At 39.4% G+C, this 27,819-nt stretch overlaps 1 long non-coding RNA gene across 4 annotated transcripts in view; it reads left to right on the top strand.

The window, feature by feature from the left end:
• The window catches only part of LOC132210636 (uncharacterized), a 305,286-nt gene that overhangs the window by 130,183 nt on the left and 147,284 nt on the right, over positions 1–27,819 (top strand). For 3 of the 4 annotated variants that reach the window (XR_009446784.1, XR_009446785.1, XR_009446787.1), the window contains one exon: positions 25,693–25,757. The exons of the other annotated variant lie outside the window; for it this stretch is intronic. This is a non-coding gene — a long non-coding RNA (uncharacterized LOC132210636). The remainder of the gene's footprint in view (positions 1–25,692; positions 25,758–27,819) is intronic. 4 annotated transcript variants of the gene reach the window in all.

Genomic DNA, 27,819 nt, shown 5'->3' on the forward strand with positions numbered 1-27,819 from the left:
GTGCCTCTTTTCAGCAGAAGCTGAATTTCTCCCCCAATGTTTCTCTTTTCTTGTGCCTTTCTTTGCTTCTCCTTTCTTGAATTCAGCACATCTGGAACCTAACAATGCAGACATTCAGCTGTCTGGGTGTCAAGACAGTCACCAATGAATAAAGCAAAACTGCATTTTACGTTTTGCAAACACTTCGATGTTGCTACGGCAAACGAATTGCAACATATATGATTATAAGGCAATATTTTCGCTAACAAACCAAGAAATAAAGCAGACCTTCTGAGACAATTTTTTAAAGAAGATTTTATTATTCAATATCACTTATTTTTCATTTAGTTTTATTATGTTTTTGTGTTAATTTATAAAATTTAATTATTTGAACATAAAGACAATTTACGTACAAATAATTTAAAAACACCTATTTGGGAAACTCAGGATATAATAGACAGTTGATATTTAATTTTGCAGACTGAATTTATTCCAGCTGCATAAAGTATTGTATAATAACTTCAATTCTGTTCTAAAAGGGTGAAACTCAATGATCAGTGAAGTCTGTCACACGCAGAATACAGAAAAAAAAATTTGCATCAAAATCAGATATGGTTGTCTAACTGATGGACATTTTCCCCATGACCTCAGACTATCTGCATGTGACCTGTACTGCCAAAAGGAGCAGACTTTCTATTGTGCATTAATTTTATATTTCCCAGTTTTATTTTCTATTAGAAAAGAATATGGTATCAACTCCATGAATTTCAAATGCATGACTTGAAACAATGTTCTTATAGCAGTACAAAATGTACAGCACGATAGCATTGTAAATTGCTTTGTCAATGGTAATGGAGATATTGTAAGCACTTTGCCAGTCTTTAGTTACATTTTATGTGAAACGTGACTACGTTTAAAGTTTTTACTGGCTAAGGAGGTGCTGGAATTTTTTTTTGGCGCTTGCCTATTAAAATAGTAAATTTTCATTTAGGTGAAAATCGTCAAGGTATTCACATCTGGTTAATTCCTCACAGTTCTCTCTCCATCGTGCAAACTACAACTATCCTCCTTGCTAGGGTCTAGGCCCGAAACGTCAGCTTTTGTGCTCCTGAGATGCTGCTTGGCCTGCTGTGTTCATCCAGCCTCACATTTCATCATCTTGGAATCTCCAGCATCTGCAGTTCCCATTATCTCTGATACTATCCTCCTTGCTAGTTGCTTTTGCAATTTATGTTGTTTATCACAACTCTGACACCAAAACAGCCATGGCCAAAATTTTCCTGCAGATAACTTCTGAGATAACTTGAGTGCAAAACTATAAATTGTTCATTTTCCACGCAAATATATTCAAGCCGAAAGCCACCATGTAAATTATACATGTAATGTTTAGACTGAAATGTACTAATGTGCAAATATCTGCGATAGTCTGCTCTAGTTATGTGATCTTTACCATAAGAAACACACCCTGTAGACAGATATCTTAAGTTTCACTTCCAAAAAGTCCTCACATTGAACACATTGTATGTTGTTCATTCTAAACATGGTGTCAGAAGAGGCACTGAGATGAGTGTTCAAGCTGAAATTTTAAAAAGCACAACTACAGAATTGTGAGCTGCCACTGAAAAAGAAAAATGAGAATCACAATTAAAACATTGCTCAAGAGAAATGGCTGCAGCTTTTCCTCCACCAGATCCTATTCAAATTACTGCAGAAATGAAGCAGAACTGGAATTCTCCCATGAACCATGGTGGAGCTGAAAGCTATGGACTTGTTGAACAAACCAGAACAAGTTGCCACATTTTTATTTATGTTGGGAAAACACTGCTTCAAAATATATTCCATCATATTCCAAATCTCTCAGAATAGCAGGTGAAACAGGTGACAGAACTTTTAAAGTTTTGAAGGCAACCATGGCTGACGAAGGAAGTCCAGGATAGCATAAAAGCAAAAAAGAATCCATATAATGTGGCGAAAGAACTGAATAAATACTTTGCATCAGTCTTCACAGTGAAAGACACAAGTAATATCCCAACAATTCAAGAGAGTTAGGGGGCAGAGCTGAGTATGGTGGCCATCACCAAGGAAAAGTTCCTAGTAAAACTGATTGGCCTACAGGTGGACAGATCACCTGGACCAGACACACTACACCCCAGAAGTCTGAAGCAGATAGCTGAAGAAATAGTGGAAGCATTAGTGGTGATTTTTCAGGAGTCACTAGAAACTCACAGAGGACTAGAAAATTGCTAACATGACACCCCTGTTTAAAAAGGGAGTAAGGCAAAAGATGGAAAATTACAGGCCGATTAGTCTAACCTCAGTTGTGGGTAAGATTTTGGAGTCCATTGTAAAGGTGAGATTGCTGAATATTTGGAAGTATATAGTAAAATAGGGCAAAGTCAGCATACTTCCATCAAGCGGAGGTCATGCCTGACAAATCTGCTAGAATTCTTTGAGGAAGTATTGAGCAGTGTAGACCAAGGAGAGCCAATGGATGTTATCTATCTGGACTTCAAGAAGGCCTTTGATAAGGTGTCACACAGGAGCTTGCTGAGTAAGATAAGGGCCCATAATGTTAGACACAAGGTGCTAACATGGATAGAAGATTGGTTGTCTGGCAGAAAGTAAAGAGTAGGTATAAAGGAGTCTTTCTCAGGATGGCAGCTGGTGAGAAGAGGAGTTCTGCAAGGAGCAGTACTGGGACCACAACCTTTCACTTTGTACATTAATGATATAGGTGAAGGAACTTTGAATATTCTGGCTAGGTTTGCAGACGATACAAAGATAGATAGAGGGACAGGTGGTATTAAGGAGGTGGCAAGGCTGCAGAAGGACTTGGACAGGGTTAGGAGAGTGGGCAAAGAAGTAGCAGATGGAGTACAATGTGGGAAAGTGTGAGATCATGCACTTTGGTAAGAAAAATAAAAGCATAGACTATTTTCTAAATGGAGAGAAAATTGAGAAGTCTGAAGTGCAAAGAGACATGGGAGTTCTAGTCCAGGATTCTCTCGAGGTAAACTTGCAGATTGAGTCTGTAGTCAGGAAGTCAAATTCAACTTTGGCATTTATTTTGAGAGGACTTGAATATAAAAGCAGCACTGTTGAGGCTTTATAAGGCTCTGATCAGACCACATTTGGAGTATTGCGTGTAGTTTCGGTCCCATATCTCAGGTAGGATATACTGGACCTGGAGCGGGTTCAGAAGAGGTTCACGATAATTGCCCCAGTTAATGGAAAGCCTAACATATGAGGAATGTTTGAGGACTCTAGGACTGTACTCATTGGAGTTTAAACGGATGAAGGGGGATCTAACTGAAACCTTCAGAATACTGAACAGCCTCGACAGAATGTATGTTGGGAAGATGCTTCCATTGGTAGGAAAGTCTAGCACCTGAAGGTACAGCCTTAGAGTAAGAGGAAGACCTTTTAGAACAGAGATAAGGAGAAACTACTTCAGCCAAAGAGTGCTGAATCTATGGAATTCACTGCCACAGAAAGCTGTAGAGGCCAGTTCATTGAGTACATTTAATACTGAGAGAGATAGGTTCTTGATTATCAAGGGAATCAAGGGTTATGGAGAGAAAGCAGGAGAATAGGATTGAGGAACTTATCAGCCATGATTGAATGGCAGAGTAGAATCAGTGGGCCAAATGGCCTAATTTCTGCCCCTGTGTCTTATGATCTATTGGCACTGTATAATGTGTAAGTGAATGTTATGTGTGAACAATCTGAATTCAATATGCGGGAACAAAGTGAGAAAGTCAATTGATCAATATTAATGTCATTAACTCAGTTTAAAGAAACATCTGAATTTGCACAATTAAAGCATGAGCTAATCAGAGACACGGAGATAATGGGAACTGCAGATGCTGGAGATTCCAAGATAATAAAATGTGAGGCTGGATGAACACAGCAGGCCAAGCAGCATCTCAGGAGCACAAAAGCTGACGTTTCGGGCCTAGACCCTTCATCAGAGAGGGGGATGGGGGGAGGGAACTGGAATAAATAGGGAGAGAGGGGGAGGCGGACCGAAGATGGAGAGTAAAGAAGATAGGTGGAGAGGGTGTAAGTGGGGAGGTAGGGAGGGGATAGGTCAGTCCAGGGAAGACGGACAGGTCAAGGAGGTGGGATGAGGTTAGTAGGTAGCTGGGGGTGCGGCTTGGGGTGGGAGGAAGGGATGGGTGAGAGGAAGAGCCGGTTAGGGAGGCAGAGACAGGTTGGACTGGTTTTGGGATGCAGTGGGTGGGGGGGAAGAGCTGTGCTGGTTGTGTGGTGCGGTGGGGGGAGGGGATGAACTGGGCTGGTTGAGGGATGCAGTAGGGGAAGGGGAGATTTTGAAACTGGTGAAGTCCACATTGATACCATATGGCTGCAGGGTTCCCAGGCAGAATATGAGTTGCTGTTCCTGCAACCTTCGGGTGGCATCATTGTGGCAGTGCAGGAGGCCCATGATGGACATGTCATCAAGAGAATGGGAGGGGGAGTGGAAATGGTTTGCGACTGGGAGGTGCAGTTGTTTGTTGCGAACTGAGCGGAGGTGTTCTGCAAAGCGGTCCCCAAGCCTCCGCTTGGTTTCCCCAATGTAGAGGAAGCCGCACCGGGTACAGTGGATGCAGTATACCACATTGGCAGATGTGCAGGTGAACCTCTGCTTCATGTGGAATGTCATCTTGGGGCCTGGGATGGGGGTGAGGGAGGAGGTGTGGGGACAAGTGTAGCATTTCCTGCGGTTGCAGGGGAAGGTGCCGGGTGTGGTGGGGTTGGAGGGCAGTGTGGAGCGAACAAGGGAGTCACGGAGAGAGTGGTCTCTCCGGAAAGCAGACAGGGGAGGGGATGGAAAAATGTCTTGGGTGGTGGGGTCGGATTGTAAATGGCGGAAGTGTCGGAGGATAATGCGTTGTATCCGGAGGTTGGTGGGGTGGTGTGTGAGAACGAGGGGGATCCTCTTTGGGCGGTTGTGGCGGGGGCGGGGTGTGAGGGATGTGTCGCGGGAGACGCGGTCAAGGGCGTTCTCAATCACCGTGGGGGGAAAGTTGCGGTCCTTAAAGAACTTGGACATCTGGGATTGGACATCCGCATCTGCTCCCACGATAAGACATTCCACTCCCGCACATCCCAGATGTCCAAGTTCTTTAAGGACCGCAACTTTCCCCCCACGGTGATTGAGAACGCCCTTGACCGCGTCTCCCGCATTTCCCGTGACACATCCCTCACACCCCGCCCCCGCCACAACTGCCCCAAGAGGATCCCCCTCGTTCTCACACACCACCCTACCAACCTCCGGATACAACGCATTATCCTCCGACACTTCCGCCATTTACAATCCGACCCCACCACCCAAGACATTTTTCCATCCCCTCCCCTGTCTGCTTTCCGGAGAGACCACTCTCTCCGTGACTCCCTTGTTCGCTCCACACTGCCCTCCAACCCCACCACACCCGGCACCTTCCCCTGCAACCGCAGGAAATGCTACACTTGTCCCCACACCTCCTCCCTCACCCCCATCCCAGGCCCCAAGATGACATTCCACATGAAGCAGAGGTTCACCTGCACATCTGCCAATGTGGTATACTGCATCCACTGTACCCGGTGCGGCTTCCTCTACATTGGGGAAACCAAGCGGAGGCTTGGGGACCGCTTTGCAGAACACCTCCGCTCAGTTCGCAACAAACAACTGCACCTCCCAGTCGCAAACCATTTCCACTCCCCCTCCCATTCTCTTGATGACATGTCCATCATGGGCCTCCTGCACTGCCACAATGATGCCACCCGAAGGTTGCAGGAACAGCAACTCATATTCCGCCTGGGAACCCTGCAGCCATATGGTATCAATGTGGACTTCACCAGTTTCAAAATCTCCCCTTCCCCTACTGCATCCCTAAACCAGCCCAGTTCATCCCCTCCCCCCACTGCACCACACAACCAGCACAGCTCTTCCCCCCCACCCACTGCATCCCAAAACCAGTCCAACCTGTCTCTGCCTCCCTAACCGGCTCTTCCTCTCACCCATCCCTTCCTCCCACCCCAAGCCGCACCCCCAGCTACCTACTAACCTCATCCCACCTCCTTGACCTGTCCGTCTTCCCTGGACTGACCTATCCCCTCCCTACCTCCCCACCTACACCCTCTCCACCTATCTTCTTTACTCTCCATCTTCGGTCCGCCTCCCCCTCTCTCCCTATTTATTCCAGTTCCCTCCCCCCATCCCCCTCTCTGATGAAGGGTCTAGGCCCGAAACGTCAGCTTTTGTGCTCCTGAGATGCTGCTTGGCCTGCTGTGTTCATCCAGCCTCACATTTTATTAATCAGAGACACGATTGTCTTTGGAACAAGGGATTCGAAAGTGAAAGCACACCTCCTGAGAGAAGACAGATTTTCACTTGAGAATAATTGACCTGAGCAGAAGTGCAAATGGTGTGAATCAACAGCTAGAGCATATTAATAGCAGAATGACCACGTCTTGCATTATGTTGACAGATATTTCAGGTAAATGGAGCAGGACAATCACAAAGGGTAGAATGCAAATGCAGTGGAAGCAACTGTATTGAAGAGAAGAAAACTTTTGTTCGGCATGTCATTTTGCACACTGTATTTGACAGAAAAGGAGCACAACAAGTAGTTACAAATGGGCACTGGAGAAATAGCAATTGAAGATTTTGTTGAATCACTATACACCATACAATAGCTATTATCAGTAAAGTCTATAAGTCAAACATGGTGTAAGACTGTTGGAACTTTTACCGTTGGAAGGAGAACATCAGGTCAACATAAAGAACGTCACATAGATAGTAGTGTGCTATGCACAATCATGACCTGCACCGACCTGTGCAAACTGATCAACAAGGCAATCCAAAAATGAAGACATTGAAAGTTAGGCAAAAATTTTATGATGACTCTATACCAGTGCTGAGAAAACAGATATTTTTCAAGTCTATTGTGATAACATGAATGAGGATCTAGAGGTCCAACTCATTGACAACAAGCAAATGATACTCATCTCAGCTGGAGCTTTGGATTGGTAACTTCAGTGTGCCAAAAGCAATTTGCAAAGTGTTGCAGTACACCAAATGATTGACTGTAGACAACACTAGATGATTACAATCATGTATTCACATGTTTAGGACATCCAGCAGATTATCATTGTGACAAAGGACAACGGTCTCATACGTCACATATCATGTCCACACTATCGCAAGTTAAATGGAAATGCTGAGGTGGCAGTGAAAGTAGCAGAAGGATCATAAAGAAATTAAACAAATCCTGCACAAATACATACGAAGCATTCCTTCAATGGAGAAATACACCAAGTGAACAAAGAACAAAGGCATGGACAGCATGGAAAGTAGTTTTCTTTGAAGACTAATATCATACCACACACAAACTACTTCAATAGCAAGAAAGCTATGAATCTTTGTGGGAAAAAAAAAGCACAGGTGAAACAACCAAAGAAAACACATTACATTTCAACAAGACTGCTAAACCTTTGACAGAATTAAGTTTTGGAGAGCCATTAAGTTTGCAAACAGTCAACAATCTCAACAAAACCCAGCTCAAGTAGCAACTCCAGATCTGCATGGAGCATTTGTCACCTCAATCTTACACGGTGGAAGCGTATAACAAGATCATCACAACCACAGATACACGTCCAGCTGCAGAATTCATTCCTCAATGGCAGATGACTGATGAGGGTACGGGGAATGCACAATCTGCATGGAACAGACCTCAAAGATTAGTCCTAGATGCCCACAGCAACCTGACAACAGCAAAAGAATAACAAGTGACACAAAAACACCACTCCTTAATGAAACAACATCATCCAGACAAATAACCAATGATAACACACACCATTAAGAGATCAAATTTAAGGACTATTTGTGCAATCCAAATGCAAAGACTGACGGAAATATCAAACTTATAAAGAATGAGAACAGTATGTATAGCGATGCTCCTTCTAATTGTTTCTTCAGTACATGAACCTTTGAACTTCATGCATAGCATTGAATGCGTTAGCGTTCTGGATCAATGTGCTCAGAACCTTGGAGTGACTGCAGCTGTGCCACTTAGTAAGAGCATTGGTATATAGAGCTGGCAACTAAAATTGATAATGCAAACCTTTCAATCCAGGGATGTTTGAATTGAAATGCAGTCATGTACAAATGTCCATTCTAGTCTGGTAGAGGCATCTGACCTCAACCATGAGGCACACACCCTGTAGGCAGACATCTCAAGATTACTTCAATAAAGTCCTCTGTTGAACCCACTGTTTTGTTGCACACTTGAAACAGGCAACATCTCACCTTTATATTTGGATGCACCAGACAGTACATTGCAGTTTTCCTTCCAATTTCTCTCTGCTGTGCATGGTTTGCTTTTTGCTACGAGACCATGCATCTTAAAGGGCACATTGGCTGTGTGCAACCTGTTTGTTCTCTATATACATGGTCTGTTCCAAATAGGTGTGCACCCACTCTCAGATCAAATACTGGTACAATGTTATGAATTGAGAAACTATTATCTTTGGGGGAAAAAAATCTTCCAAATCCTATTACAGAATAGTGGTCTACATTAATTTTAGTCCAGGCACATATTACAAAAGATAGTACATTAGAAATTCTACAATGATTATCAGTGGCATACAAAAATACTGTAAAAAATCTTATTGAGTTTACTGTTCATGCAACACCAAATTTCTGTATGGCAGTCATCAATGACAGATGTCTTAATGTGCAATGTTCATGTTTACTGATGTGTACTGTGAATTCTGAATGAGTTAATCTTCTTTTCATCACAGGTTTACATTTTAGTTCAAAAGAAATTGACTTTAATAGTTATAGGTTATTGAATGCCTTGATTTTTATCCAACTCAAGCTATATGTTCAGCAATAACAAAAAATAACTGAGTTCCACATTCTTTTAAAAGAAACTAAAAGTGACAATCAAAATGCAGTCTTTGCATTTTTTTGCATACAGCTACCTTATGTTTCTAATATTTGTATTATGCACTGTTAAATGTGAATCATGCATTTTACGGAGTTTCCAGTTTTAAATAGCTCACCCGACAACTTGAATACCCTATATTTCTGATTTACCAATGATAAATAATTAGTGATAGTCAGTTATTTACTGTGACAATGAAGTTAGTTTCTAGGTCCTCCGTAGACATAAACAAACAATAGTTATAACAGACTCCTGAATAATAGTTCATTATCTTTATGATTCCAGACTGTTTGGTTATGAACCAGAATGTTGTGATAGAATGTTCAAAAAAATTCTTGGAATGAAATAACTGCATAAATAAGCACAGCAAGGAAAGTGAGAAAACAGTAGTAATAGTAGTTCAACATGACAGTTAATGCTGACAATTGGAGCATCACAACGAGAAACAGTACAAAGTCACTGACCAGGGACAAAGCACAGTCAAATTGGCCCAGCTGGATGATTGCATGGATGCCTTAATAGGGCAATAGTTATTCAGTGGAACCCTCACTTACACGTATACAGCCAGATTGGTCTTTGAAGATCATATTAGAACTACCTCCTTTGCTGATTTTGGTAGCGCTTGCATAAAATATCAGTATCTGTCCAAAAGCAATATGAGCAGCTTTCTCAATCATGGTTCAGAGTGAATTTTCAACTTGTCTACTTTTGATTGTGTTTGTAGTAAGAATCACTTCTTAAAATACCTTTGTTTCATTGCACAGAACATAACCACTCCTATTCCACTTGTTTTTCAGTGCATGAGTGCACTCATTATTCAAAGTCAGGAAAATAACTGATCCACTTAGGTATATGGCACTCTGCATTTTCCTGCTGTATTAACATTTTATGTTTATTTGATAGAAAGGCAATGTTGAAACTACTCTTGAAGGTAATGCATAATCAACCAAATAGCACAGCACTACCAACAATAAATGTTTTGTTTATACCTGATTTATTGTACTACAGGCAATGTTATTCTTCAGATTATTATAGAAATGGAGATTGTACTCACCGCTAGCTGCTTTTATTAGACATAGCAGTGTCTTTCATTTGAAATATTAGGCAAGTAGAATTCAAACATTTTTAAGAGAACTTGTCCTAAAGGGAAAAATAGATTCCTGGAATAGATAAATGTCATGGTAATCCCACTTGATAACGCTGAAATAATGGAAATTCTCTGTGTACTTGGGGTAGCAAAACCATGTTGGAAGTGAATTTCTTCAGGGTTTACCCACTTCTCGTCAGTAATTTTGGCAGAACAATGAAAGAAAACTGAGAAAAACGGAATAAACAAAGCTTATATCATATTTTAGAAATTCCATGGCCCTTCACTAAGATAAGGGTGAATAAATTAGAAAATCCCTCAGAATTTTATCCTCTTTAATTCCACGTTATGATGGGTACAGCTAATACCACTGCCTGTAAATGCATAGTGAAATTGAAATCAGCTACATCTATTCTAAATTACAAGAAAGGGAATATGGATTTTGGCATCTAAAACTCATTGGGATTGATATTGTAAAATATTGATGATTTATTGTGCAATAATCTGAAAAAGTAGAAGTCTCTAGTTTTAGATTCTAGTCTGGCACCTCTAATAATGAAACCTTTGGGTCACTGTGTGGATGCTTGGGTGGAAAGGTTACACCACCACTTCCTTACGATTGTCTTATGTAGTTAATGATTATAGAAAGTCTGGAATCTGTGACTATTGTTAAACTTTATTAAATTGAATGCCTGTTTGGAGGCTGTGTCGAAATGGAGGCACCGTAATAGACCTTCTAGCAGCTGGACTGGCATTCTTTTACAACTGCAGGCCTTTGGCTGAGGTTATAGCTTCAGAAATCAAACAACCATCTTTAATTTATCTTAAAACCATCTTTCTGGAACGTCAGCCCATCCAACAGAATGGCAGTGGCAGAAACTGTGGTCCACTGATTGCTGGAGATTTAGAACATAACGCTTCATAGACACACAGGTCTCCAGGCACCTGCTCGACTGAGCCATCAAGTGAGGCCCGGTCCACCAATGAGAAGATCACAGTTGTGTTCCTGGTCACCTCACAAATGGGAAGTTAATTTGGCAGATTTACCACCTGCTAATAGATTGCCCAGATGCAGGGCCATGTTGCACTGCTGACCCAAATGCCAGGTTTTGTGAATAATTTCCAGCCCTGCCTCAAGTTTGTCCCCACGAGACCAAGAAAATTCTCCTTCCTGCTTGACAGGAAATTTTGGAAGTTGGCAAATTTCCTGTGATATCTTCCAGATGGCTTTGTTAAAGAATGCGATTTTCAGGTCTTTGGCACCCAGCTAGGACCCAAATTGCCCGGACTTCTTTACTGCATTGTTAGGATACAAATCATATGTGCCACAGTTATTACCGTTTAAAGTATAGTGATCAGAAGACATTTGGATAAAAGGTATCAGTGTTTAATTGCAAACATGAGGGAAATGAGGGCAAATACTACTGACTTGGAGTTTATGCCAAGAACTGCAGTTGGCTTGCAATTGTAGAGGCTTAATTACCTGCATGGTTTGTCAAATGGAGTATGATTGAGGTCACAAGCTTTGAATGTCTACGAGTTGTTTTACCCATCATCTCTGACCACTGCATTTATCAAAAGAATGTTTCTTAAGTTGTATAACTAAAAAAAAGGATTCTGTGTTTCTTACAGGGAATTCATTTGTTTCCCATCCTCCAGTCATGACCTATTTACTATGGAGTTCATAATGGGCAGCCGTCTATGTCCTGTTGTCACCAAGAAAGGACAGGTGCAGCAAAAAGTGAAAATGATTAATGCTACAGCAAATGAGAAGAGGACCAGAAACACTCACCATTGTCTTCATTCTTTTGCTGATTGCTTAGAATAAGTCTGCCTAGGGAAGCAGTGCTTCAGCAGGAAATACTGAATGCACAAGCTGATTTCCAGCTATCTTTTCAAACATATTAAACAAAGCAAAGTAACTTCAGAGCACCAAATTTGGTATTATAAAGTGGGTAACTGTTAACATATATTTACAGTTCCTGTTTCTTAGGACTACTGTAGGCAGTCCCCCTTGGTGCTATTCTTACCCTATCCTGGTGCTGTGTTGATGTATCCAGGTACACCAATGGTTCCTTTGTAATGCTGTGATATCAGATGACTCTTATGATTGTGCAGGCATCAATCTAAGTTTCTGAAATAGAATGAATTATGTTTTCAGCAATCTGCATTGCTGCAGTAGAAACAAGAGAAGCCTGCTGTTCTATCCTGATAATTAGGTGAGGTATATGTGCAATGTAGAAAGCTAATATAGGTTGTCATCAAGAGACGATACATTATGAAGGTCAATTCTAGACATTCCACTTCTGCTGGGCCCTGCTTGGCTGACCGTAGTTTTAATTGTATTTGTTTAGAGGTGCCAATACATTGTGAACTGATTTCATAGATACCAGTCGATATTATTCACTTCAAACAGTTTCTCAAACTCTGTGGTCAAAACATCTGTTTGGATGTACTGAGGTTTCCACCATAGAAGATGAATATAAATATTCATGGTAGCATCACTTGCTCCAGATCGTAATACATTGTGTTAGATCCTTGTTATTGAATTTGGCACTGAATTTTGCTGTGACCCATGCCATCTGAACCAGATTATCCAAGGTGATCTTCAGTGACTGTACGTGAGGTGCCATCCAGCATCCTTTCCCTAACCAAATCTCAGAGATCTGAGTCTGAAAGCTCTGAGGAAAGGGAATAATTTTTGCAATTTTTGTTCTCCTCTGCTGACTCCACATTTTATTTTACAGTCCTCTGGCGTTGAGAATAAAGGATGAAGTTGTACTGCACATACATGGGGATCATGTTATTTTCTTATATTTCTGTATTTTTGATTGTGGACTGAAATAGGGAAAAAAAAATATTTTTAACACCAAGGATCGATGGGGGATTCCAACACTTTCTGGAAAGCAAGTAACCTGTCACTCATTGTGTAAGCACAATGTGTAATCTACTTGTTTGAGTAGTAGTTGAAGTAGAATTTGAAGCCGAGCAAGGGTCAAGGGCTGTATATGAATGGAGATTCAACCAGCAACAATTAGCTGATCAATGCATGGACTAGTGACCAGTAATCGATGACAAAGGTTTTCATCCTTCCAGGTTGACTCCCAGGTAATTGAATAACATGGAGCTGTGAACAAGAAAGGGAGAAGCCATAAAATCTTCACAAACACAAGAACTATCTCCTCTCTGCACAAAACCCACTTTAAGCCTGAAGAAAACCAGTTTACTTTTCCTTCAGCAGTTGCTGTAAACTGTGACTTTTAATTAATAAATCAAAGACATTTACAAGTATGAACGGCCCATCTTGTGCCTTCTGCCAATGAATAAAAGCGTCCAGAGAAAAGACCGAGAAGCTGCATTACCTCTGCACAAGAATCATCTCCACAAAACCTGTGGATAGGGGCCACTGACTGCCTTCCCAGTTGTTCCTTCTGCCTATAACACCCAAAATTTTGTTTCATGTTTATGTCTGGCTGTATGTGTGTGTGTAGGGTGATTTTATGAGGCGAACAGAAAATTAACTAGTGGAGCTAAATGCTGATACTTCGTAATTGTCTATCTGTAGCTAGAATCTATTTATGTATAATTAATAATAATTCTTGTTAAGTACAGAAACTTGGAGTATAAAAGTTAGGCATATTGGGGAATTCTGTGTACTTTTTAAAATCTTTAATTTTTGTGACAGAGGTGCTTGATTTTCAGTATGCTATCCCAGTGAGACTCAAAGGAAGGGCCAAAGGAAGCAACTAACTTACCTTGGGAATTCAGGTAACTACTATTCTTCCAGCATATTTTTGCTTCATGACACAAAGCAAACTACCTCCTTCTGCTCCACACCAATGTTCAGCCACCTGCACCTTGCCTAGAGCTCCTGAAATTTGCTGTCTCTTTTGTAGCTTAGATTGCCTGCTAATTAGACTGCTGCCTTTGCCTCAAGGAAGGCCTATATTTTGATGCTGGGCCGTAACCCTGTATTTTCCACAGCTTTTTTTCTAGTTTCCATTTCTTCATTCTTTGTCCATCCATCTCTACTTTCATACCCTTCAATTCATTCTTCCCATCCCATCATCCAAACCCTTCATCAACTCCCCTGGTAGTTTTCTCAGATACCAGCTTCCGTCTGTACAGTCATTGTCTACCATTGCACCTAACCATATATATTTATGGCTATGTCTAACCCTGTAACAGGCCGTCTTATAACCTTTAAGCATGGGTTTACATGTTACTGTCATTCACTGGACTGATATATAAAGCAGGGGTTTTAACTGTAAATCTATACTTGTTTCGGTAGATTATTCTGTTCATCATTTTGAATTGAGGAATGTTCCCCTCCCCTCCGTCCCAATTCATGCACATTGCATAAAACATATTTAAATACAGAATAAAGTACACTTGACACTATGTAATCAAGCTTATTTTTGACAAAGTATCCTCTATTGCAACGGCATAAATTTACTTTCCAACTGATAACATTATTGGAAAATGATAGTCAGTTTAAAAGAAAAATTTGCATGTTTACATAATGTACAAAATGAAGGGTGGTAACAGACTGTCAAGTCTAACAAAACTACTGTATTCAGACATTGTACAACAAAATATACCATTCAGCTATGTTCCTTAGCAGGCATTTTGCTGGAAGAGGCCAAAAACACAGAAAAAGAAACTGCAATTGTGGTTGGTTGACTCGCCAGGCTAGTTTGTTGTTCGGCAACATTTCGTTACCATGCTGGGTAGCATCTTCAGTGCAGCGTCTGATCTACACCAAAACTGCAATTTGGGGAAACTCATTTTGTTTTCAAATAACTGGTGAATATGATTAGCTAGTCTATTAAAGAGGGCAATAATTCCATTTAAAAATAAATATTTTAGGAACCTCCCTAATTCTTTCTGCATTTTTGTGCATGTTTTCTATCCAATCATATTTTACATCTGAAGTAACCTTCTCATTTGATTCATAGAAATGTATAGCATGGAGGGAGGCCAATCATGCCCATTCTACCTTTGCCAGTCAATAAGGAACCATCCAGCCTAACCCCACTTGCTCTTTGTCAGTAGCCTTCTAGGATATGGCACTTAAGTGTCTATCAGAGACCTTATTTTAAAAGTTATAGGTTTCTCCTCTGCCAGTGTTTGGGCAGTGAGTTCCAGATTCCCACCACTATCTGAATAAAAGTAATTCCTCTCAAATTTCCTCTAAACCTCTTTCCCAAAATCTACATCCCCTTGAATGGACCCTTAACTAAAGGGACTTTGTTTATCTTCCTCTTCCTTTTGTGTTCTCTGCCCAACGGAAGGACAATGTACAGTTCTGCATGCTCCATTGATCATAAGTGGTGTAGCCCATCCCAGTTTAAATAATGGGGATTAGACCCCCATGCTAGTGTATCATTCTGTTTAGGCACTGAGTTAACAGGTTCAACTTGAACATTATGTATATTTTAAAATCATAACTACTATTATTTAGGGAACTTTGTGTTAACTAAGTTATGATCTATTATTGAGAATATACAATCCCTATAGTGTGGAAGTAGGCCATTTGGCTTATCGAGTCCACACTGACCCTCTAAAGAGCATCCGATCCAGGCCCACCCCCCCACCCTAGACACTACAGTCAATTTAGAGTTGCGAATCCCCCTAAACCTGCACATCTTTGGACTGTGAGAGGAGACTGGAGCACCTGGAGGAAACCCACGCAGACACGGGGGGAAAAAGACAATAAGACATAGGAGTGGAAGGAAGGCCATTCGGCCCATCGAGTCCACTCTGCCATTTAACCATGGCTGATGGGCATTTCAACTCCACTTATCCGCACTCTCCCATAGCCCTTAATTCCTTGCGAGATCAAGAAATTATCAATCTCTGCAAAGAAGACATTTAACGTCCCGTCCTCCACTGCACTCCGTGGCAATGAATTCCACAGGCCCATCACTCTCTGGTTGAAGAAATGTCTCCTCATTTCCGTTCTAAGTTTACCCCCTCTAATTCTAAGGCTGTGCCCACGGGTCCTAGTCTCCCCGCCTAACGGAAACAAATTCCCAGCGTCCACCCTTTCTAAGCCATGCATTATCTTGTAAGTTTCCATTAGAACTCCCTTGAACCTTCTAAACTCTAATGAGTACAATCCCAGGATCCTCAGCCATTCATCATGTGTTAAGCCTACCGTTCTAGGGATCATCCGTGTGAATCTCTGCTGGATACGTTCCAGTGCCAGTATGTCATTCCTGAGGTGTGCAGACTCCACACAGACAGTCACCCAAGGGTGGAATTGAACCCAGGTCCTGGCACTGTGTAGTAGCAGTGCTAACCACTGAGCTAATGTGCTGCCCTAAATCACTGGATTCATCTGATTTGCTCTTTGTTTCAGTACAGAAACTATATTCTTTCCAATTAGTTAGAGTGAGAAAGAGGGATTATCAACTGTAATCTGCTATTTCTTTCAAAATTTAGAGTTTCTAATTGCTTTGGAGAATATATTCAATATTTGGGGTTAAAGTAAAATTATCTTGTATCATGAGGTAAATAAAGCATGATCAATGAACAGGGATGCCAATAATATCTGCATTGTAGTGTGAAGTGGCAAATATCTTTTGTGATTAGTTTGTAAGACCAAAAGTATTTTATGTATTCTGCAGATACAATTCTAAATTCTTGAATATAATAAAACATAACTAAATGTTCATTTACAACTTTGAAATTTAATGCTGTAAAACAGTTAATAGTGGGTTTGATTTACTCTTGTAAATGTTCAAGATTTATGTGATTGACAGCTTATTGATACAGCTATTGTAGGATGTTCAGTTACAGTAAATGCTGAGACAACTTGGGATTGTTGCGTTCAAGATATTGATTCAGGAAATGATTCCATGACTAATCTAATGAAGATTCCATGCTCTTTATTTCTTAAGTTTGTGAACCAACTTGAAACTGCATATTTCACCAAAAAAATGATTCAGAGACTGATCGTTTTAGTCGTCGAAATGGAATGAACACTTCTGAAAGTGTATTACCGTAAAAGGTTCAGTCAATGTAGTGAGATTAAGTGAGTTTCCATTGATTTGTGAGGTGCATTTCCCTGCTCTTTATTGGCTAGATAATAAATCAACTCTCAGATTTTCTCTAAGAGGGTAAAAAGTTCGATACAACTGTAATACTATTCAGTTCAGTTTATAGTAACTGATTTCTCAATGTTAAATATTCAAGTCTATAGCACTTGAGTTGATGACTAAAATTGGGTTTCATGGTAATGCAAGATATTTGTTTTTAACACATATAATGAGCTGTTTTGTTAATATTATCAGTATTTTGTTTTCAACTGTACCTTCAATTTCAATCTGATGGAGGAGTGCTGCTAAATATAGTTTGCACAGGGTGCCTGCTGGTGGCTGACACAGTGCTACTGATACAGTTAATTGGTTAAATCTAGTGAATCTCAATTTGGCAAACTCATGAATGTCTGTTTCAAATTTTGGACTTTTTTTTATCATAGGTTGAAACACTATCTGAAATAATGTTAATTGATTCCATGTTAAGGTTGTTGTGGTTTTGATTGTAATTGGAATGATAGCATGATGTCATTAGCAGGAGGGAAAAAACAACTCACAATGGTCATTTTTGTCTTGTTTCTTTCTACATCTGGGTGCACAATATTGTGGTTTAGTTTGTATGTGCTGTATGGTTTATGGTGAAACTAAAAATAGCATTTTCTTCAAAAAAGTTCTATGGATAGGCAGGAAGTACTTTGATTACACTAGAGTTTGAGAATGTGGAGTCCAGGTGGCGTTTTCCCATTGTCTTGCTGCAAGAAGAAAGCACAAATGTGTTTTATCCCATGTGTTTACAGAATTATTAGTCTGTTAATAATTTTGTAAAAGATGATAGTGCTTGTGTTACAAATTCATGGAAAAATTTACTCATAATTTGGCTTGTGTTCTGGAATGTGATATTTTAGTAGAACATCACAGATTTGTCAACTTCTAAAGGTCTGTTTTAAACAATAGTTGAAAGAACGTGTGTTGAGGACAGCAGAGACCTTTGCTTACTGAAATGGGTCAAACTTGAGAGTGGGCCAGCTTCCATTTCAGGCTTTTAAAACGTAGTTGAAAGTACTATGGTGTGCAATGCAAATCACATTCCAACAAGCCAATTATAAGAAAAATGCATCCACTTGACGAGATAGTATGAAAGTCAGCACATTGAGGGCTATCATAACCTGCTGTATCAGGTGCAATTAAAGGAATGGAATTGTTTGCTGCTTAAGTGCCATGAGGATATTGGCACATTATTAATGTAATTGGCCTCTTCAATTTCATGTGTGAATAGCAGTATTACAAAAGAACTTAAAAGAGACAGCAGAGAATCCCTCATTTACTCCTTTAAATTTATAAAAGTGCTATCGCAGATTCCTGAATCCTGTAAGTAGCACTTGTATTGCAATCTGCATTACATTAAATAAACCTTATTAATAGTATTTTTGTAAAATCCAGATGAAAAGGTTCATCATTTTAAAAACTATTTAATTTTACAGCCTAAAAGGAGGCTGTTTTATAGAGTTCCAGTTAAAACCTTTTCCTAATGTCTGTCAGTACAAAGGTTTCGCTTTTAAAACTAATGGAGTATGCTTCTACTACTTCTTGTAGAAATTCAGTGCTGTACTACTTCAAAATGGGAGTATAATTTAATGACCTATTTTTTGAAACAATTTATAGTGATGTTATCAGCAACTTTCAGTGTCCACATATTGTACAGTTAAATACAGAATTCTGGAATTTGCTCTCAGTTTTCTCTGCTTTTGACAAGCTTTGCTACACAGTACCTCACTGAGATTCAGCATTAAAATACTTGAAGAACATGACATTTTGGTGTGTACCCACCAGTTACTCACTAAATATTGCATAAAACAGTAGTGCTGATGAATTCTGGTGTATTTGAGTTTTTAAACAGCAGAATAAAACTTGCTATAAAGTAATCATTTTGGTTGCTGTGTTAACTGTGGCCCAGTTGGTAGCACTCTCAGTCGTCTCTGTTGCATTCTCCTGCACAGCATTCCTCTGATCATCAAGCATTCCGGTTTCTTACATTCCTTTCTCCCCAGTCACCACTTCAGTTCTTCATCTTAACAGGCAACACTGGCACTCACTGTCATCCTCTTGCCCTCTCACAAAATTTCCTTACCCCTCTTCCCCCCTCAGCAGTGTATTTTAAACTCCAGGGTGTATCAGGAAGTCACACTTCTTGGGATTGAGTGATCTAATTTGGTCAGTGGTCAGGAGCTGGGAGTGAGGCAGGTATGTAGTTCAAGATGTGGAGAAGCTTCAGCCTTTGCAATTGGTCAACAATTTGAAAGTTCTAGTAATTGGATGAAAGTGGGTCTGCAAGGTGTGAAGTGGCCATGGAACAATGGTACAGAAAGCCATTCAAGTAAGGCCGTGTAAATAGGCATGTAGTGGTACAGGTGAAAATATAATTAGATGAAAACCATAGTTTTCTACAGCAAAGATCAAATGTGCAGAAGACAATGTTGCTTGCCTTGTTCCAAGGTTTAAAGCATCTGCTCAGGGCTGGAGGGGAACTTGCAGTGAGAAGGGGAGGGCTTGGTTGAGTTTGTACACATTGGTACCAATGACATAGAACTAGGGATGGATTTCTGCTTGGGAATTATAAGTAACTAGGGGCTAAATTTAGAAGCAGAGTCTCTGGATTACCACTTCTGCCAGGAGTAGGTGGAAAAGGATAAATAAGATGTGAGAAGAGAATGTGTGACTCAAAAGGGACTTGGTAAGGGAAGATGAGTTTTAACTCATGGGGCATTTGGACCATTACTAAGGAAAGGGAGAGCTGTAATATTTGGATGATCTTCAGCTGAACCGTGCTGGTAAGTTGTATAACCCAGGACAATAGAGAAGTCTTCAAAACAAATAATGAGGGTGGAGGTTGCATTGGTGAGGGATATTTTGTGAGGAGATGTGGTAAATTGTGGGGCAATAGCAAGGTGATAATAATTTGAATAATGGTAACCAGCATGTGACAGAAGAAACTTGACTGTGCCAGCAAATGACTAAATAAAGAAAGTAAGGAAAGTATTAAAATGAAATAAATACTGTACAAATTTATGAAGACCACTGGTATGTCAGGAGATTGGAAATATTTTAAAACCTTAAAAGAATAAATAAAAAAGGGAAGAGTATGAGAGAAGAGAGATAATGGGAACTGCAGATGCTGGAGAATCCAAGATAACAAAGTGTGGAGCTGGATGAACACAGCAGGCCAAGCAGCATCTCAAGAGCACAAAAGCTGACGTTTCGGGCCTAGACCCTTAAGAGTATGAGAGAACACAGGCTAGTAATACAAATACAGATCATAAGAATTTCTGCGTGTCTTTAAATAGGCAGAAAATGATTACTGTGATTATTGGGCTCGAGACGATGAATCTGGGAAATTAATAATGGAAGACAAGGAAATCGCCAGAGTATTGAACAGGAATTTCATGTGTTGTTATGTCTCACTGGGATAGCATGCCAGAAATCAAGCTCTGCAATTCCCTGTTGCAAAATTTGATCAAAGTATGCAAAGTCCAACATTTACCTGTTTTTTAGACCCAGGCTAACTGAAAACATGGACCAGATTTGTGTATTTAACATTTAACTCCTGTTTAGTACAAACATGTAGATTCTAACTACAAGTAAGCAACTGTAATCTGTCAACATAGAACTCTACCAGTTGAATCCCTCACGCCCTTTTAAAAACGTACATGTACAGACTGACACAAAGAGATAAAATTACACCGATGTTATGAATGGAAGGAAGAAGAATGTAGGGAAGCATTTAATTGGTCCCAGTCCACAGGGTTTGCTGAGCTGATTCTTTTGCTTGCCAGGATTTTCTGTTTTTCAATCTCTTCTTTGGTTCTTTTCACTTTTTTCACAGCAGTCACAGGTGATTGATATCTCCACCTGGAAAGTACCTTAGTTACTGGTTAAAGGCCACTGCTTGCAGTGACTAGTGATTGTAATAAACTGACTTTCTTTGGGATTAAGGTATTTTACTGCAGAGAAAGACACACCTTTCTGCCCTTGCAGCTATCCAAAGGCTTCTGCCAGTATTATACAACCCACAAGCTGTTCAGTTACCCAGGGGGAAATCAGATATTTGTTGTAAGGCTGACGGTCTTTGCCATCAAAAACTGGTCACATCTCCACAAACCAATCACCAACCCTTTTGCCAGCTGAATCTCCCTTTGCTGCTGACCTGTCTAAACAGCTTCCCCCACTGCTGGAATAAAGCAGCAGTGTAAACATAACTTAAAATAATTGCAGTTACTTACTTCTTAAAAGTGCAGCTACTTCTTCCATAATTTTTGGGTTTAAAACAGCCCTACTTCCACTTTAACCCATAACAAAATACAACAAAACTAAAAAGTTATCATCTTTATACTGTTTTCACAAGAAAACACTTTAGAATATTTCCAAAGATGATTGCACATCAGGTGATGGAAGGGAGGCGTAACTTAAAATAATCACCATCTATGGGGAAAAGAGACTGGGAAAACCGTTAAACCTAAACACTGGCAAATTCCCAGGACCTGAAACTTCCATCCTAAAGTCTTAAAAGAAATGGCTGCATTAGAGACATTGGTCATACTGTTTCAAATTCCTTAGATTCTACAAGGGACACAGCATATTTGAAAACAGCAAATGTAAGACCATTATTCAAGAGGGGAGGGATACAGAAGACAGGAAACTATAGCCTGGTTAGCCTAACATGTGTCATAGGAAAATCACCGGCATACATGAACAAGGAAATTCAGAAAATCATAATTGGATCAGGCAGACGCAACATGGTTTTCTGAAAGGGAAATTGTGTTTAACTTATTGGAGTTCGTTTAGAAAGTAAGAAGCAAGATAGATACTGAATCTTCTATATATAGGGTATGCTAATATTTATAAAAGACAATTTGTTCAGATGCCGCATGAAAAATTATTACACAAATTAAAAGCTCAAGGTGTACACTTCATAGAGTCAAGAACAGGGCCAAAAATCACACGACACCATGTTACAGTCCATCAGGTTTATTTGAAAATGCAAGCTTTCAGAGCTTAGCACCTTCCTCAGGCATAGTGTGAGAGAGAGCATATAAGACAGAATTTGTAAGCAGAAAGGTAACAACCCCAAAACTGGCCACCTCTTGTTGAATCTTTAATCAGTTAAGAAGGAGACTACTGAATATATCTGTATTCTTTATAACTCTTTATCTCCTTATGATAACTTACTTTTCTATTTAGCTCAGTGTCATTGGCAAATTTAGCAACAATATGTTCAGTCCCTTCATCTAAATCACTTACGTCGACTGAAAATAATTCAGATCTCAGCACTGATCCCGATAGGGAACTCTGCTAGTTACAACTTGACGAATTGAAAAGGATCATACTCCCTGCTTCCTGTTAGCCACCTAATCCTGTATATTCATGCTACTATGTTTCCACCTTTAGCAGTTTTAGTAAGCTTAAAATTGGATAAATCCTCAGGCCCAGATGAGCTTTATCTTGGGCTCATATAGGGTAATATAAGTCTGAATTGTGAGATTTTACAACCAGAAATGTTGAAAGCAAACCATTGCTTTTGGTTCAGAGAATCAAGAATTGATTTTTTTAAAAAAAACTTATGAATATCCTTGGATTAGGATGTTCACGGACGACCTAGCTAGGTTCAGGTATAAGAACAAGTTTCTCCTGGGAGAAACAAGTTGATCAGCACAGTTAGGACATAGGTTATCCCAGTGTTAAGAGTTTTTGTTCCATCACTAAATTGGGTTGTTAGCTGGTCTATGTTGGCCATCTCTGGGGGCAGTTCTTCCCACAAGGCAACTGTGGCAGTTATAGACTTGCAGCGATTGACTTAACGGATGGCTGGGGTTTAATCATGTGGCCAACAGTAGAAATCCTAACAAGTGCACCTACTATTGAGCCCAAGATAAAACAAGAGTAATGCCATGGAGGGATACTTAATGAGGTGATCAGCAGAGAACTGCACACTCAAACCAACTGGAACTCTCAAGAGAAACACTCCAAAAAACTCTCCAAAAATAAAAACCACAAGAACTGTGGGTGCTGTAAATCAGGAACAAGAACAGAAGTTGCTGGCAGCATCTGTGAATTAAAAATCAGAGTTAACATTTCGGGTCCGGTGACCCTTCCACTGAATGAAACGTTTCATTCTGAGGAAGGGTCACTGGGCTCAAAACATTAACTCTAACTCTCCAAAAATGTAATGTTCTCTTCTGTTTGAATCCTTTCATGTTGCTCACTATTATAACTATTTCCTGAAGAATTCCATCAGAATCTGACCAATTCTGTTGGACTTTTCCTTGAGTACTCTTGTGTGAAAATCATCCAGCCTTGTTTCACATCTTTAGCAATTCCATCACTTACTTATCCATAATTAGTACTGTTCAGATTTTCCTTCATTTCTTGAAGAATTAATCTTTAGTTTTAGGAAAGGGTCAGTGGCTACCTCTGTGAAACCGATATGAAAAAATTATTCAGGGTATCGTCATTACTCAGAATTATAGTTGTGAAACTTAGCAGAAAAAAAGTCATTTGGCCCACTGTGTCTTTCTTTGCACTTCTCTGCAGAATTTAAAAATTAATCCCACTGACCCATTTCCCCTCACAGTCCTATATCTGATTGTACCCAAAATATTGATTACTTTTGAAAAAATTCAATGGTTTGTCTCTCTTAAATACCCCGAAAAGCAATGTGCACACTCCTACAACAACCCTCTCTGTAGAGCACCTGCATCAAAATCTCTCCTAATGTTTTAGTGGTATTTTATAAATATTCCTTTATCCACACTGCCCAAACAGGGAGGGTGATCTATTTATTCTGTAAAATCACCTTAAAGTAAGAAGAAAATTTGTTATTAACTCCCTCGATTTCCTCCACTTGGAATGGAAATATTGTCATGGATCCATTGGTACTTTTCAAAGACATGAATACAACTTGAACTCCTTTTTGCTTAAAGAAACTCTTCATTTTGTCCTGTTACCATTTGAATTTTTTAATATACTTAAAATTGTTTTTAAGTTAATTTGTTGTGAAAAGATGCATCTTAAAATAGCATAATAACATAAATACTTCAATAATGTTATAAGTACCCCTACAGGAGTGAATTTTTGACGGTTAGTAGTACTTGATTAATATATCTGTCAAATGTTTTGTTTATTCATACAGTCCTATAGATGTATTCCACAAAGAAAAGGGACACAAAATAAGTATAAATTAAGAAGCAATTTGTGCAACATATTAATGTACTAATTTTCAATAATGCTCAATATTTTGGATGCCCTGATTTTTATTTCCTTTTCAAATATTTATGTGGAATGTCACAGTCACAGTATTCCTTTGTAAAGTTTTGAAAGCGAGATTGTTATTTGTACAGAAAGTGCTAAAGTATCTTAATAATATTTATAAAAATTATAACTGGCAGTGACAGCAAATATTACTTCACATACATAAAAAAACCTTTGCCCTATGGCAAAGCCATTTATTTATTTGAATTTTGGAGTAGCATGCTAAAATTCTGATCCACTGCAGGAAAAACACAATAGATGGTCTTTTGGCTATTATATCTTGAAAAAAAAATGACTTAAATGTGGCACAGCCTGCTCTATACGATTTGCAGTAATACATTGAAGTATCACAACTGAATACTTTCACAGCACATTTTGGTGTTTGCGCTATTAGGTGTGCAAGGTCATATCTAAACCTTAAAATGAATTAAGTGGTCAGTGTTTGAGGCAGGAGTATTTGCATCTACAAACACAACAAGACAATTGCCTAATGTAGAGCTTCAGCCCATTCTCCTTTGCACACCAGTTTGATTCAGTAAAAAAAAATGGAAATGGTAGAATGTGTAACTGCTAAATATGAATTATAGAAAAGATTACATGATGATCCAATTATGTAGATATGTCAATTTTTCATCACTTTCAATGAATGATCACAGTGATATTATGACAAAGGGAATTTGACAGAAAATGAATGGTGGCATTTTGAGATTTAACCCTTATCCCCTTATCTTTATAATGCGTGTTTTTTTTCAGACTTTGTACTTATTCATTTCTTTTTATATACACCATGCTGCCTTGAGTTAACAAAATAAGATGTTTCAGATAATTTTCTAGAAGTTCTCAGATGTACAGTGGCAATTACCCAATTAATTGTTTTAGATTGGCTCATTGGAAATCAATTTTCTGAACCTGTCTTCCCAGCATTTCATGTAAAACTAATGACATTATTGATGATACAGAATAGATAGGTATCACACAAAGTTAAAGATTTGACACGTTGTGAGATTTATTTTGGTATTCCAATGAAAGTGTAAATATTTGTCATTCACTACAATAACCTATGTGTATAAAGGAACATTGCTGTTATGTTAAACTGCCTATTGAAAGATCTGGTTGTATTATGATAGTGTTCCTATATCAAGTCAGAAGGTCCAGGTTCAAGTCCCACCTACCTAGACACATCGTAGCCTGTTAGAGTAGATCAATTGAAAATATCTGACTGTCCTACAACCAGTAAAGTTATAATATGAAAGCAAAATCCTGTGGATGCTGGAAAATCTGTGCCCGAATGAGAAATCATTATGATGTAGGTTATTAAACTTAAATGTAAACTTTCTTTTCTCTACAGATTCTGCCACATCTGTTGTGTATTTCCACCATCTTCTGCTCTTAAGACATGGTGTTGATGACCAGGTAATCTGTTTCAATGTTTAGACTAAATATTGACTAGCCTCGGGAAAAATTCCCTTGCTGTTACTCAACAACAATGCCATGTGGTGTTTTACATCCATTTGATAGGGTATACAGGGCCCAGATTGAAAGTCTCATCTGAAAGGTAGCACCTTTGACAGTCCCTCTCTCCATTATTACTGCATTGTGGTGTCAACCTCGGTTGTGTGCTCAGTTAGAATGGAGTCATGCTGCATTTGATGCATTATAAGAACTGTATTTTGTTAATTACTCGTTCTGCAAACCAATTCTAACAGCCCAATTGGTATCTCACTCAATAGTCACTGTTTGTGGGAACTTATTAAAACATGGAGAGCTTTATATGTAAACCTAATTCTGATTCTCCTTGAGGCCCACATTAATGTTTTTTTAAAAAAGATGTCATTGCATAGCAATTAGAAACCTTAAAGATAATGGGTATAATTTTGTGAAAGGGTGAAATCAGATGCTGAGTGTTCTCTGGTAAAGTGGTTATGACCTTACCTCTGAGCCAAGAGGCCTGAAGGCAAGTGACAGGTGCTTCAGAGATATATTGAACAGGTTGACTTAAAAATATCTGAAAACAGTCAGAATGACGACTTTGCTAATAATACGTACCTGTTTCAAGAGCTTTAGCATTCAGCTTAGATCAAAATTATTGACCACCATTATTGAACATGGAAAACAAAGCTTATATTTGCAAAGAAGTGTGACTTTGAACAGGTGATGGCAGTTGGTTAAATAATGAAACTCTTATTTTTTTCCAAAAATCTAATTTTGTTTATATTCCACTGTCTCTAGAAATACTGAATCTCTTCAGTGCAGGGAGAGGCCATTCGGCCCAACAAATCTGCACTGACCGTCTGCAGAAATCACCTCCCAGACTCACCTTAGCCCCATCCCCATGACCTCACATTCACCATGGCTATATCCTCATAACCTACACATCCCTGGACACTGTGGGGCAATTTAGGATGGCCAATCCGTGCAACCTTTACTCTTCTTTACTCAGAGAGTAGTAAGGGAATGGAACGCTTTGCCTGCAACGGTAGTAGATTCGCCAACTTTGGGTACGTTTAAGGCATCATTGGATAAGCATATGGACGTACATGGAATAGTGTAGGTTAGATGGGCTTGAGATTGGTGTGACAGGTGGCACAACAGCGAGGGCCGTAGGGCCTGTACTGTGCTGTAATGTTCTATAACCTGCACATCTTGGACTCTGGGATGAAACTGGAGCACCTGGCAGAAACCCACACAGACACAAGGAGAATGTGCAATTAGAGTGTTGGCTGAGGTTAGAACCAAAGAAAAAACTGAAAGAAATGCAGATGCTGTAAATCAGAAATGAAAACAGAAGTTTGCTGGAAAAGCTTAGCAGGTCTGGCAGCGTCTGTGAAGAGAAATTCCAGCTCAGCGAGCAAACTCACATCAGAACCTCAACCTGAGCTACAAATCTTCTCAAAACTCGCTAGAGAAATCAGAGTTAACCAAATTTTATTCCAGATTCTAACCACTTGATATGTCAAGAAATATTTTCCTCATGCTGTCACTTCTTGTTTTGTCAATTAGTTTAAATCAATGTCCTCTGGTTGTGAATCTTTTCACTAGTGCAAACATTTTATCCCTATTTACTTTGTCCAGGCCTCTCATGATGTTTGACTGCCTCGAACAAATCTCCTCTTAACATACATCAGTCCACAGCTGACTTGAGTAACTGACATGTTCTCACTATTGTTTAATATAGCATTGTGCAAACGTGTTAAATTATTCCTCTGTTTTCCTTTTTTGCTCTTGAGGGTGTATTCTCCTGAAGGATTTGCTGAAATTTTGGACTCCATCTGTTGAGAATGTTGGGAATTCCTATTGATGAAATATATTTCTGTATGTTTGTCAGCCAAGGTGCCTGACAATTTTCCAACTACACTGAGGATGGATGGCATAGTGGAATTATCACTAGACTATTATTTTAGATACGCAGGAAATATTTTGGGTGCCTGTGTTCAGATCCCATTGTGACAGTTGATAGAATTTGAATTCAATTTTA

Source organism: Stegostoma tigrinum, chromosome 16 (assembly GCF_030684315.1).
Source record: "Stegostoma tigrinum isolate sSteTig4 chromosome 16, sSteTig4.hap1, whole genome shotgun sequence".
Classification (NCBI taxonomy): domain Eukaryota; kingdom Metazoa; phylum Chordata; class Chondrichthyes; order Orectolobiformes; family Stegostomatidae; genus Stegostoma; species Stegostoma tigrinum.